Below are 10,519 nucleotides of genomic sequence, written 5' to 3'. Positions count from 1 at the left end.
TGACCTCTGGCAGGTGTGGGCCACTAGCCCCATCATTGCCTAGTTGTCCCGGCAACCTGCACCTGGGTTCTTATCTCTACTCCTAGAGTAGTAGGCACCTTAGTGCCCTGCTACACACCTCCCGCTTTAAGAGCCAAACTCACCAGGACGGGTCTTTACTCTTTTTCTTGCTCACCGACAATTCGAATACATAGATGCAGAGGTTTTCAGGTGCCTCCTTCTCACCTTTTCCCCAAGGCGCACCATGTGGGATTTTATGGGAGTTGCCCCCCCACAGGCAGCCCCCCCACACTAGCCAACCTTGGTAGGCTGCACTCTCTGTCGGTTGAGCTCTCTGCCTACTGTAGCAGAGCACTGAGGTGCCCTGCTCCTAAAGAGGGGAAAACTGCTCGGGAAAGAGCCCTAGCAGTGAATAAGGAGCCCAGCTGTTGGTTGCCAGGGTAACTGGAGCTAACAAGCAATCACACCTGCCAGCGGTCAGCTGACTGTAAGGGGCAGGGCCTGGCTCCCTTATAAACCCTATGGGCTGAGGCCAGAGGCAGATCCCTGCCAGCAGCCAAGGAGGAAGGAGCTTTCTGCCATGGAAGAGAGGAAAAGGCTGATGCAGGAGCAGTGTCTGACACTGCTGCAAGATGAAGTATCCCCAGTAGGCTTGAGTGTGGTTATAGCCAGGCAGCTTCTGTTTATGTTATAGCCCAGGGGCTTGCATTTGTGTTACTGTTTGTAACCAGTGGTTTGGGTGAAGCTACTAGGGTTTGGAGGAGGCCTCATAGGGGACCCACAGCAGTATGGGAACCCCAGCGCCAGTAAGGGTGCAGCATTCGGGATGCACTGACCCCAGCCCCAGAGAGAGGCAGTAGAGAAGCCCGAGAGAAAGGGGGCATTGTTGAGAAGCCCCAGTGCAGGTGTGGTGAACCCCAGAGAAGGGGCAGCATTGTGAGGAGCACCAGGGAAGGGGGCAGCGCTTGAGAAGCCCTGAGAGAGGGCAGCATTCTTGAGAAGGCCCAGAAGAGAGGGCAGCGCTTGAAGAGCCCCTAGAGAAGGGGGCAGCACTTGAGAAGCCCAGAGAGAGGGTGGCGTTATTATGGAAGAGCCCCAGAGAGAGGACGGTGTTATTGAGAAGTCCCGAGGAGGGGACAGCACATTGAGAAGCCCCAGAGGAGGGCACAGAGGGAAACAGGGCTGTGGAGATCCCTAGCGCTGGAGAGGGCACAGATAGAAAGAGAGAGGGCCCAGAGAGGACAAGGGGCCAGATTATAATAAGGCCAGGACAGAACAATACCTATTCCATCTGCGAGGCTTGGGGCATGGTAAAGGGGTGGTTGGAGCCACGCATAGCCCATAAGGCTAGGGTACCCTGAAACACCCACGATAGAATGGGGCCCACAAAGGGGTCCAGGAGCCCACGGGACTCCAAGTACAACTAAACTGTGTCCGAGAAGACGTGAAGGCAGCCTCCCTAACATATTTGAACACCAAAGACGTGGCGGGTGAGAAATTGAGGGTGCCCTTGGGGCCAACTTGGCACAGGAAGGGGGCCTTGAGGAGATCACGGCCCTCTTGAAGGACCCTGCCGTGACACTACCTTTTGGGGGGATTTCTCCCTCTCACATCTGGCTCGTCCATCTTAGACCCCTGCCTCCTGGTCTCTTTTTTTAGGGCAGATTGTGGGGTTTCTTGCCTCTCTGTGACTCTTTCCTCACCAGCCCTCCATGCCCAGAAAGTCCTGGCCTTAAAGGGGTGAACCTGTTTCCTCATGGTAGGGTTTGGGTTCCCTGTTACACACTCCCCTCTTCTCTTTTGTCTGGGGTACTCATTTTCCCCCTGAAACCTTTTCCTTTTCATATTATCTAGATAAAAAAATCTGCACTCACGTTTTTAGGCCCTTGACAATGCTCCACCTCAAAGCAGTACGGTTGGAGACTGAGGGACCACCTCATCAGTCTAGCATTATCAGTCTTCATGCTCTGAAGCCATCGCAGCGATGCGTGATCTATAATCAATGTAAATTTCTGACGTAACAGGTAATATCACAATGTTTCTATATCCCATTTAATTGCTAAACATTCTTTCTCTATCGTTGCATAATTCTTTTCCGGGGGGTGTAATTTTCTACTAATAGACGCTATTGGACGTTCTTCTCCTTTCTCCATTTGGACCAACACAACCCCAATAGCGCAGTTGGATGCATCCGTCAACACCATAAATGGTTTGTTGAAGTCTGGTGTATACAGTAATGGCTGCGTACACAGGGCCTCCCTCGCCTTTGAAAATGCTGTTTCTGCTTCTGGTGTCCATTTCACTTTGGTTGGAGCTGCTGCCTTCACCATTTCGGTTAAAGGCACCACTAAGTCTGCAAAATGGGGGATGAACTTCCTATAATAATTCACCGTTCCCAAAAAAGCCCTCACTTGTCTCTTCATCCATGGCATTTGATACTTCTTTATTGCTTCTACCTTGTCCAGCAGTAGTCATACCTTCCTGCTTCCTACCTGGAACCCAAGGTACCGAGTTTCTTCTTTACCAATCATGCACTTCCTTGTGTTAGCAGTTAATCCCGCCTTTCTTAGGTCCTGTAGTACGGCCCGTAGTGCTGTTAAATGTCCTGGCCAGACTGCTGTATACACTGCAGCATATATAGATGACATTATTGTGTAACCCCCATGCAGGGCCAGGACTCTATCCATTAGCCATTGGAATGTCACTGCCGCTCCATGCAATCTAAATGGCATGTGTTGGAATTGGAATAGGCCCCAGGGTATGGAAAAGTCTGTTTTTTCTTGATCCTCAGGTGCTAACGGGACCTGCCAGTAGCCTTTCGTCAGATCCAACATGGATATATAGCTAGCCTGCCCTATATTCTCCACCATTTCATCCACCCTCGGCATGGGATACACATCGAACTTGATCACCGCGTTCACCTTCCAGAAGTCAATACAGAGCCTAATTTTTCCATCAGGTTTCGGCACACCCATAATGTGCTCGCCACTGGTCCACTAGGCGTTCTCAAGCCGCTTTTGCTCGAGCAGTTGCCCGGGTTGGCTCCGGTCCTGCTTGAGGACCCCGGAGGGTGCCTCAGATGACGTTGGAAGACCCCCCTAAACCCCCCTGCCACAACTTTGAATGGATCTTCAGTGGTGGGGGTCCCCTTTGAAGCAGCCTCCAGGGTCGTCACACCTTCAGCGGGCACTCACGGGGCTCCGACCTCCCCTACACCCCAGCCAGACGCCACCTTCTGCCGCGGGTCTCCCGGTCTTCTTTCCTACTGGCCCCTCCTCGTCTCTTGGACTTCCTGTAGCCCGGGCTCAACAGGACCAGGCGGCCTAGGCTGGGCTCCGGTCATCTCTGTTCTTTTGAGAGTCGGGAGGCCACTTCTACTTCAGTACCCCCTTCTCTCTCCCTCAAGGAGGGTCCTAGTTCAGGTTCATCTGGCTGGAGGGCCAGGTACAGCTCTCCTGTTCTTGCCATGGCTTCAGCATGTTGAGGTGGTATATCTGTTTCTTCTGCTTGTCTGAGTGATGTACCTCATAATCTACAGGCCCTATTTGCCATGTTATTTCATAAGGGCCTTGCCATTGTGCTAGCAGTTTACTCTCTTGATCCGGCAAGAGCACCAGCACACGGTCCCCTACTTCAAACTTCCTTTCTCGAGCCCCTCGGTTATAATGGGTTGCTTGTTGCTCTTGGGCCTCCCTCAGATTTCCTAAAGCTCTCTTCCGTACTGACTCTAGGCATTCCCTCAGCTGTATTACATACTGAGCTACGTTCTGGTCTTTACTTTGCTGCTCTTCCCAACTTTCCTTAACTAAATCCAGAACTCCTCTTGGTTGTCATCCGTACAACAGTTCGAAGGGGGAAAAGCCTGTTGAGGCCTGAGGTGCCTCTCTTATTGCGAACAACAAGGGCAGTAGCATCTGGTCCCACTTCTGGGGACTCTCTATTACAAATTTTTTTAGCATCTGTTTCAATGTTCCGTTAAATCATTCCACTAATCCATCAGTTTGTGGATGGTATACCATGGTCCTTAGGTGTTTGATTCCCAGTATTTTGCTCACTCCCTCGAACACCTGAGATATAAAATTAGTCCCTTGGTCAGTTAACAATTCTCTTGGGAGCCCCACTTGGGAAAATATTTTTAATAATTCTTCTACCACCTTGTGGGTGGACACTTTCCGCATAGGTACCGCCTCTGGATATGTTGTCGCATAGTCTATTAGGACCAAAATAAATTGGTGCCCTGCACTGCTTTTTGGAAGAGGCCCCACGATATCCACGGCCACCCGTTCAAAGGGGATTTCCACCAATGGCAGTGGTACTAATGGGGCTCTTAGAGGATGACTGGGGTTCACTTTTTGGCATACAGGGCAAGAAGCACAGTATTTGACCACTTCTCATATTAATCCCGGCCAAAAGAATCTTCCCCTAATGCGAGCCTCAGTCTTGTCTCGCCCCAAATGTCCACCCATAGGGAGTTTGTGCGCTACTTTCAGTAGGGCCTTTCAATACTGCCGAGGCACCAGTAATTGCTCTACTTCCCCTTCTCTATGTTTGTTTCATTCCACTCTATATAGCAGATCATTCCTCACCTCAAATCTCGGGGTGGTCTGCATCAACTCAGGTCTCAGTACTTCCCCATTCCACCAGGCTAGGTGTTCTTGGAAGGCATATCGAAACCCTTCTTCTCTGCTCCGTTCCAGCCTGAAATGTTCATCCTCCCACAGGTGAGCCACGTTCACCTCCTGTTTTGTTTCTTCATCTGTTACAGGTGGTCCCGGCTCCCCGGTGAATGCCTCTGCTGTAATATCATTCCCCAGGACCGTCTCGGACCTTGCAGTCTTGCACCATCTTCTCTTTGTCCCAAGGGGTCTCCAACTGGGATCTTCTCCTACCTCTGCCTTTTCCTCCGAGGCTTTTCCCCTAGTGTAACCAGGGTGGCGCTGTAGTGTACTCCCCTTTTTCCTCGCCTCTCTCAAACTGAATGCCTGAACTATAACTGCCAGGAGCTCAGGCCAGTCACATCCTAATATCATTGAGTACGGTAAGTGTTCAACTACTCCGACCAGCATCCGGTGTACTTTCATACCTACTTGCAAGGTGACCCACACTCAGTCCTGTCTTTGTGCCTCCCTGCACAAACATTGAAAGGTAATTCAGTCTGCCGTTTCTCTGTTTCCTCTGGGTAAAAATCTTTCTGCACTATCGTGTTTGATGAACTGGAATCCAACATCGCCTGGGTTATTTGTCCCTCAAGTCTAACGTCTATAGTCAGTGCCGGCCATTCCTCTCTTGGGTCCGTGTAAACCCTTGCACCATACCCACAAATGCCCGTGGGGGAAGCTTGTTCTCTCGGCATGTCCCTCACCACCTTCTCTACCAATGCCTGTTGTCTTTCTGTTTGTTCCACCCACAGTTGTTGTTCCTTTAAATCCAAAACGGGGGTCTGTTCTGCCTTTCCTGTCTTCTTCTTGGACCCAAGGGTTCTTTCTTTCATTTGGGTCAGCCATCGTCTCAGGGTACTCATGACCATGAGAAGTTTCCCGGCCAATGCACCCTGTAACAGGTCATCCTACCCAGCGACATCTTCCCTGTTAATCTGTGCCTTACGTGGGGCACCCTTGGACTCTGCCTTGGAACTCTTATGTCCTGCCCTCTACTCGCCTGCCAAGTCTTGATGGAAATTATTGTTGTGGTTCTTGCAAGCAGGAGACTGCCTATTGTATTTTGGATGTTGGGGTCTTTTGCCCACCTGGGCTTGACCCCTGTTTTTCTCTAGCTAGGCCTCTCTATCCAAAACCCACCAAACAGTGTTTGACTCTGAGGCTCTAGCCTTCTCCAGTGTTGGGCCTCGTTACCCTTCAGCCCCCTTGTCCTCCCTGGGCTCTCCACAGCCCTCATCTGGCTCTGCACCTCACTGGTGCCTGGGCTATAATATATATTCAAACCACCCGGCTAAAATATCATTCAAGCCACCCCAGGGTTGCTCCATCTCTCACCAGTATCAGGAGCTGCTCGTGCTGTCACGTCTCTCCCCTTTGCTCACTTAGGCAGAGCTCCTTCCCCCTTGGCTACCAGCAGAGAACTACCCTCCTGGCTTCAGCCCTGGTGTTTATATGTGGGCCAGGCCCTGCCCCTTCTGGTCAGCTGACCTCTAGCAGGTGTGGGCCACTAGCCCCCTCATTGCCTAGCTGTCCCAGCAACCTGCACCTGGGTTCTTACCTCTACTCCTAGAGTAGCAGGCACCTTAGTGCCCTGCTACACAGCCTATAACCCATATCATGGGTGTGCATCAGGATCTGGGGGAACATCTGTTCACCAGAGCGCTCCAAGCGATGACAGGAGCCAATGGTCATAAACTCCTCCAAGACCAGTTTAGGCTGGACATAAGGAAAAACTTCTTTACTGTCCAAGCCCACAAGGCCTGAAATAAGTTCCCTCCAGAGGTGGTGCAAGCACCTACTCTGGACTACTTTAAGAAGTGTTTCAACATTTATCTTGCTGGGATCCTCTGACCCTAGCTGACTTCCTGGCTTTGGGGCAGGGGACTGGACTCAATGATCTCCCAAGATCCCTTCCAGCCCTGATGTCTCTGAAATCTATGAAACTTCCAAGGACCCTTTGCTATCTACAGGGATATGATCAGCCTAGACATGTGCTGGTCACTTTAAGGATGTCTCCTCCCTTGTCATCTCTGATACACCCTGGTCCCATTTTCGACAACACAGCAGGAAGCATTTGTATGGTTGTAATACTTAATATAGAGCTTTCTTCTAATGATCAAATTATCAATGAACTGACTTGAACTTTACAAAGCAGTGCCCTCCTCCTTCCTCTGGCCCAGCATCAGTAGATGTAGTTCACCAGAGGTTCCTTGAGGACAGCTTCCTAATGGTTGTGGAAATCTCTGAGACATGGTAAAGGTTGGTGAGCCTCTGGACTTCTACCAGCTATGCCTCTAGGGAAGTCTTGCCTATGACCTCACAGATGTTATGCAGCTTGCAGCGTAAAATGATCAAGGCCAGGCAATCACTCACTTAGGGCTGGGCATACCCCAAGTGCCCTCCATCATACTTTGAGTTGCCCAAAGATGCACTCCACAATCAAATGCTCAGATGGTAGTTAAAGATCTCCTTCCTGCCATCCAGAAGTCCAGTGTAGGCCTTCATTGAATAGCCTTTAGTGGATAGGTCAGATCCCTAAGCAGCAGTAGGTGGACAGTCGCACCTTCCAACATAGGGAGTAAAAGGAAGGCACAGGGCAGCATAGGACCCCTACTGAATAAGCAGGAACAGTTAGTGACAGACAGGGGGGACAAAAATGAGTATTCAATGATTTTTTGCCTAGGTGTTCCTGAACGAGGGTCAAAACAAATCTCCTAATGGGTTCTTAGATGGGCGTCAGAGGGACACCAGCCCACCAACTGTTGATGCTGACTTGGTGCAGAGTCACTTGGATGGACTGGAAGTGTTTAAGTCAGCAGGCCTGGGTGAGTTTCATCCAAGGGTACTGAAGGAATTGGCCAGTGTCATAGCAGAACCACTGTCATGGCTGTTTGAGCACTCATGGAACTCAAGTCAGGTCCCGGAGGACTGGAAAAGGGCCAGTGTGGTCCCTATTTTCAAGAAGGGGAGGATCCGAGTAATTATTGGCCAGTTAGTTTCACCTCTATCCTTGGAAATGTCTTTGAAAAAATTATTAAGGATTATATCTATGGGAGTCCAGCAGGAAAAATAATGCAGCAGGACAACCAGCATGGATTCATAGCAGGTAGCTCATGCCTGACTAATCTTGCTTCTTTTTATGACCAGGTCACAAAACACTTAGACACAGGAGTAGAGGTGGATGTCATTTACTTGAATTGTAGGAAGGCCTTTGATACAGTATCTCATCCCATTCTCATAAATAAATTAAGAGACTGTGACTTAGATGATTACACAGTCGGATGGGTGGCAAATTGGCTTGGAGGTCGCACCCAGAGAGTGGTAGTGGATGGGTCAGTATTGACCCAGAAGAATGTGGGCAGTGGGGTCCCACAGGGCCAGTCCTTGGACCTGTACTCTTCAATGTCTTCATCAGTGACTTGGATGTGGGTGTGAAGTGTACTCTGTCCAAGTTTGTGGATGATACTAAATTGTGGGGTGAAGTGAACACTCCGGAGGGTAGGGAATGATTGCAGGTGGACCTGGGCAGGTTGGAAAACTGGGCAGTACATAATAGGATGCAGTTCAACAAGGACAGAGTGGTACACTTAGGGTGTAAAAATATCCAGCACACTTACTGGCTGGGGAATGACCCTCTCAGCAGCACAGAAGTGGGAAGGGATCTCAGAGTCATAGTGAACTCCAGGATGAACATGAGTCACCAGGGTGACTCACTCAAAATCATCAGCAAAGCTAACCGCACTTTATCATGTATTAGTGGATGCCAGGTGAAGGGTTCCAAGGGGGGGATACTTTCGGCATTGGTCAGACCACAGTTGGAGTACTGCATCCAGTTTTGGGCGCTGTACTTTAAGAAGGATGTTGATACATTTGAGAGGGTCCAGAGGAGGGCCACTCGTATGGTTAAGGGTCTGCAGGCCAAGCCCTATGAGGAGAGACTGAGGGACCTGGATCTCTTCAGCCTCTGCAAGAGAAGGCTGAGAGGTGATTTTGTGGCCACCTACAAATTCATTAGTGGGGGCAGCAAGGAATTGGAGATGCTGTGTTCACCAGGGCACCTCTTGGGGTAACAAGGAACAGTGGTCACAAACTGACAGAGAGCAGATTTAGGCTGGACATCAAAAGAACTTCTTCACAGTAAGGGTGGCCAAAATTTGGAATGGACTTCCAAGGGAGATGGTCCTCTCCCCTACCTTGGGGGTCTTTAAGAGAAGTCTGGACAGGCATCTGGCTGGGGTCATCTGATCCCAGAACTCTTTCCTGCCTAGGCAGGGGGTTGGACTCGATGATCTGTTGGGGTTCCTTCTGACCCTAGCATCTATGAACTTTACACTGGTAGTGAGTGCCCTGGCAAGTATTCCCTGCATCATTAGAGGCAGCAGGCTGGAGTTCATGAAGACCTAGGTGTCATTGACATTGTACAACTGTTGAGTAATCAGATGTATGAGCTCTCCCCAGAGAATGACAAGCACAATATGTACATTCCGGAGTCTCTCTCTCTTTCTCTCTCTCTCTCTCACACACACACACACACACACACACACACACACACACACAAACACACACTGTTGAATGAGTGATACACATAAGCACACAAACACTGGAGGGTTAGTCATGTGTGCACACACATGCCCAGTTTTGACTGGTCCACACAGAAATAACACACACAAACCAGAGTGAATGACAAATGCATGCATACATACACATGCCCTAGAGTGAGGCATGCACACAAAAACACATTAGAATGAATGACATACAAGTATGTAAGTGACACACACGCAAAGACAGAAGAGGTCAGATTCTATTCCACCTATTAGGCATTTAAGTGGACTTAGGTTCTTAAGCATCTTCTATGGTTCTTGGGTCCTCAAAATCCATTAGTGCAGCTACTTTTACAGCACACTATCAGCTGACCCATAAGGCTCCCTCAAGAAAAAGCAGCGAGGAGGAGGTCCCACCCACCTTTTGCATTAACAGCTTTATCGGAACTTCAGCAGGGTGGAAAAAGATTGCACTTGGGTATTTAAGTCCACTTAGATGCCTCATAGGTGGAACAGTGTCTCACAGGTGTGCGCATGTCTCTCACTCCAGGTTGTACGGGACTGCAGAGTGCATCTGTGTGACTCATTCTAGGCTGGGTGGGCACGACACCAGGCGCTGCGTTTGTCACGCATTCTGGCTCAAACTGTACATGGGAGAAAGGGACACGGACACCCAAGAGAGTGACATGAACATGAATGTCTGCATTTGAGTGCCAGACACGCAGGCAGGCTGGAGTGAGTAACACACTGGAGTGAAGGACAGGCCCATTCGCCCGTGGGCACAGCCCTACACGCGGAGTGACACGCGCGCCCTGGAGCGAGTCACCCACACAGCTGGAGCGCGACACACACGGGCGGAGAGCGCAGCGCAGCGCGCGGGGCAGGCACACGCACACGCACACGAACACGCTGGCCTGGAAGGACGCGCCCCTCCTCCCGCAACCCGAGGGCTGTCACACCCTCAGCGAGCGACAAGGGCACTCGGTGCCCGCTGCCCACTCGCCGGCCAGCAGGGCCGGGGCGTCACAGGCGCGAGGCCCCGCAGCGCTCGCGGGCCCCGGGGGGACACGTCCCGTTTGAAACGCGCTCGAGCGAGGGAGGCGGCCCCGGGGCCCCGGTCCCGCGCGCGCCCCTGGATCGGGTCACACACAACGCGCACACGCGCAACCCCCTCCGACCGAGTCACACGCGCAACCCCCGCGCGCACACGCACATACACACGCGCGCGCGCGCACAGAGGCGCACGCACACCGTGCCCGGGTGGCGCGGGCAGCGCGGGGCCCCCGCGGCGGGGGGAGCTTGTTGGGCGGCAGCGGTCGG

Source organism: Alligator sinensis, unplaced genomic scaffold, assembly GCF_000455745.1.
Source record: "Alligator sinensis unplaced genomic scaffold, ASM45574v1 scaffold1023_1, whole genome shotgun sequence".
NCBI lineage: Eukaryota > Metazoa > Chordata > Crocodylia > Alligatoridae > Alligator > Alligator sinensis.
The sequence above is the reverse complement of the archived record's forward strand: the minus strand, read 5'-3'. Positions refer to the sequence as shown.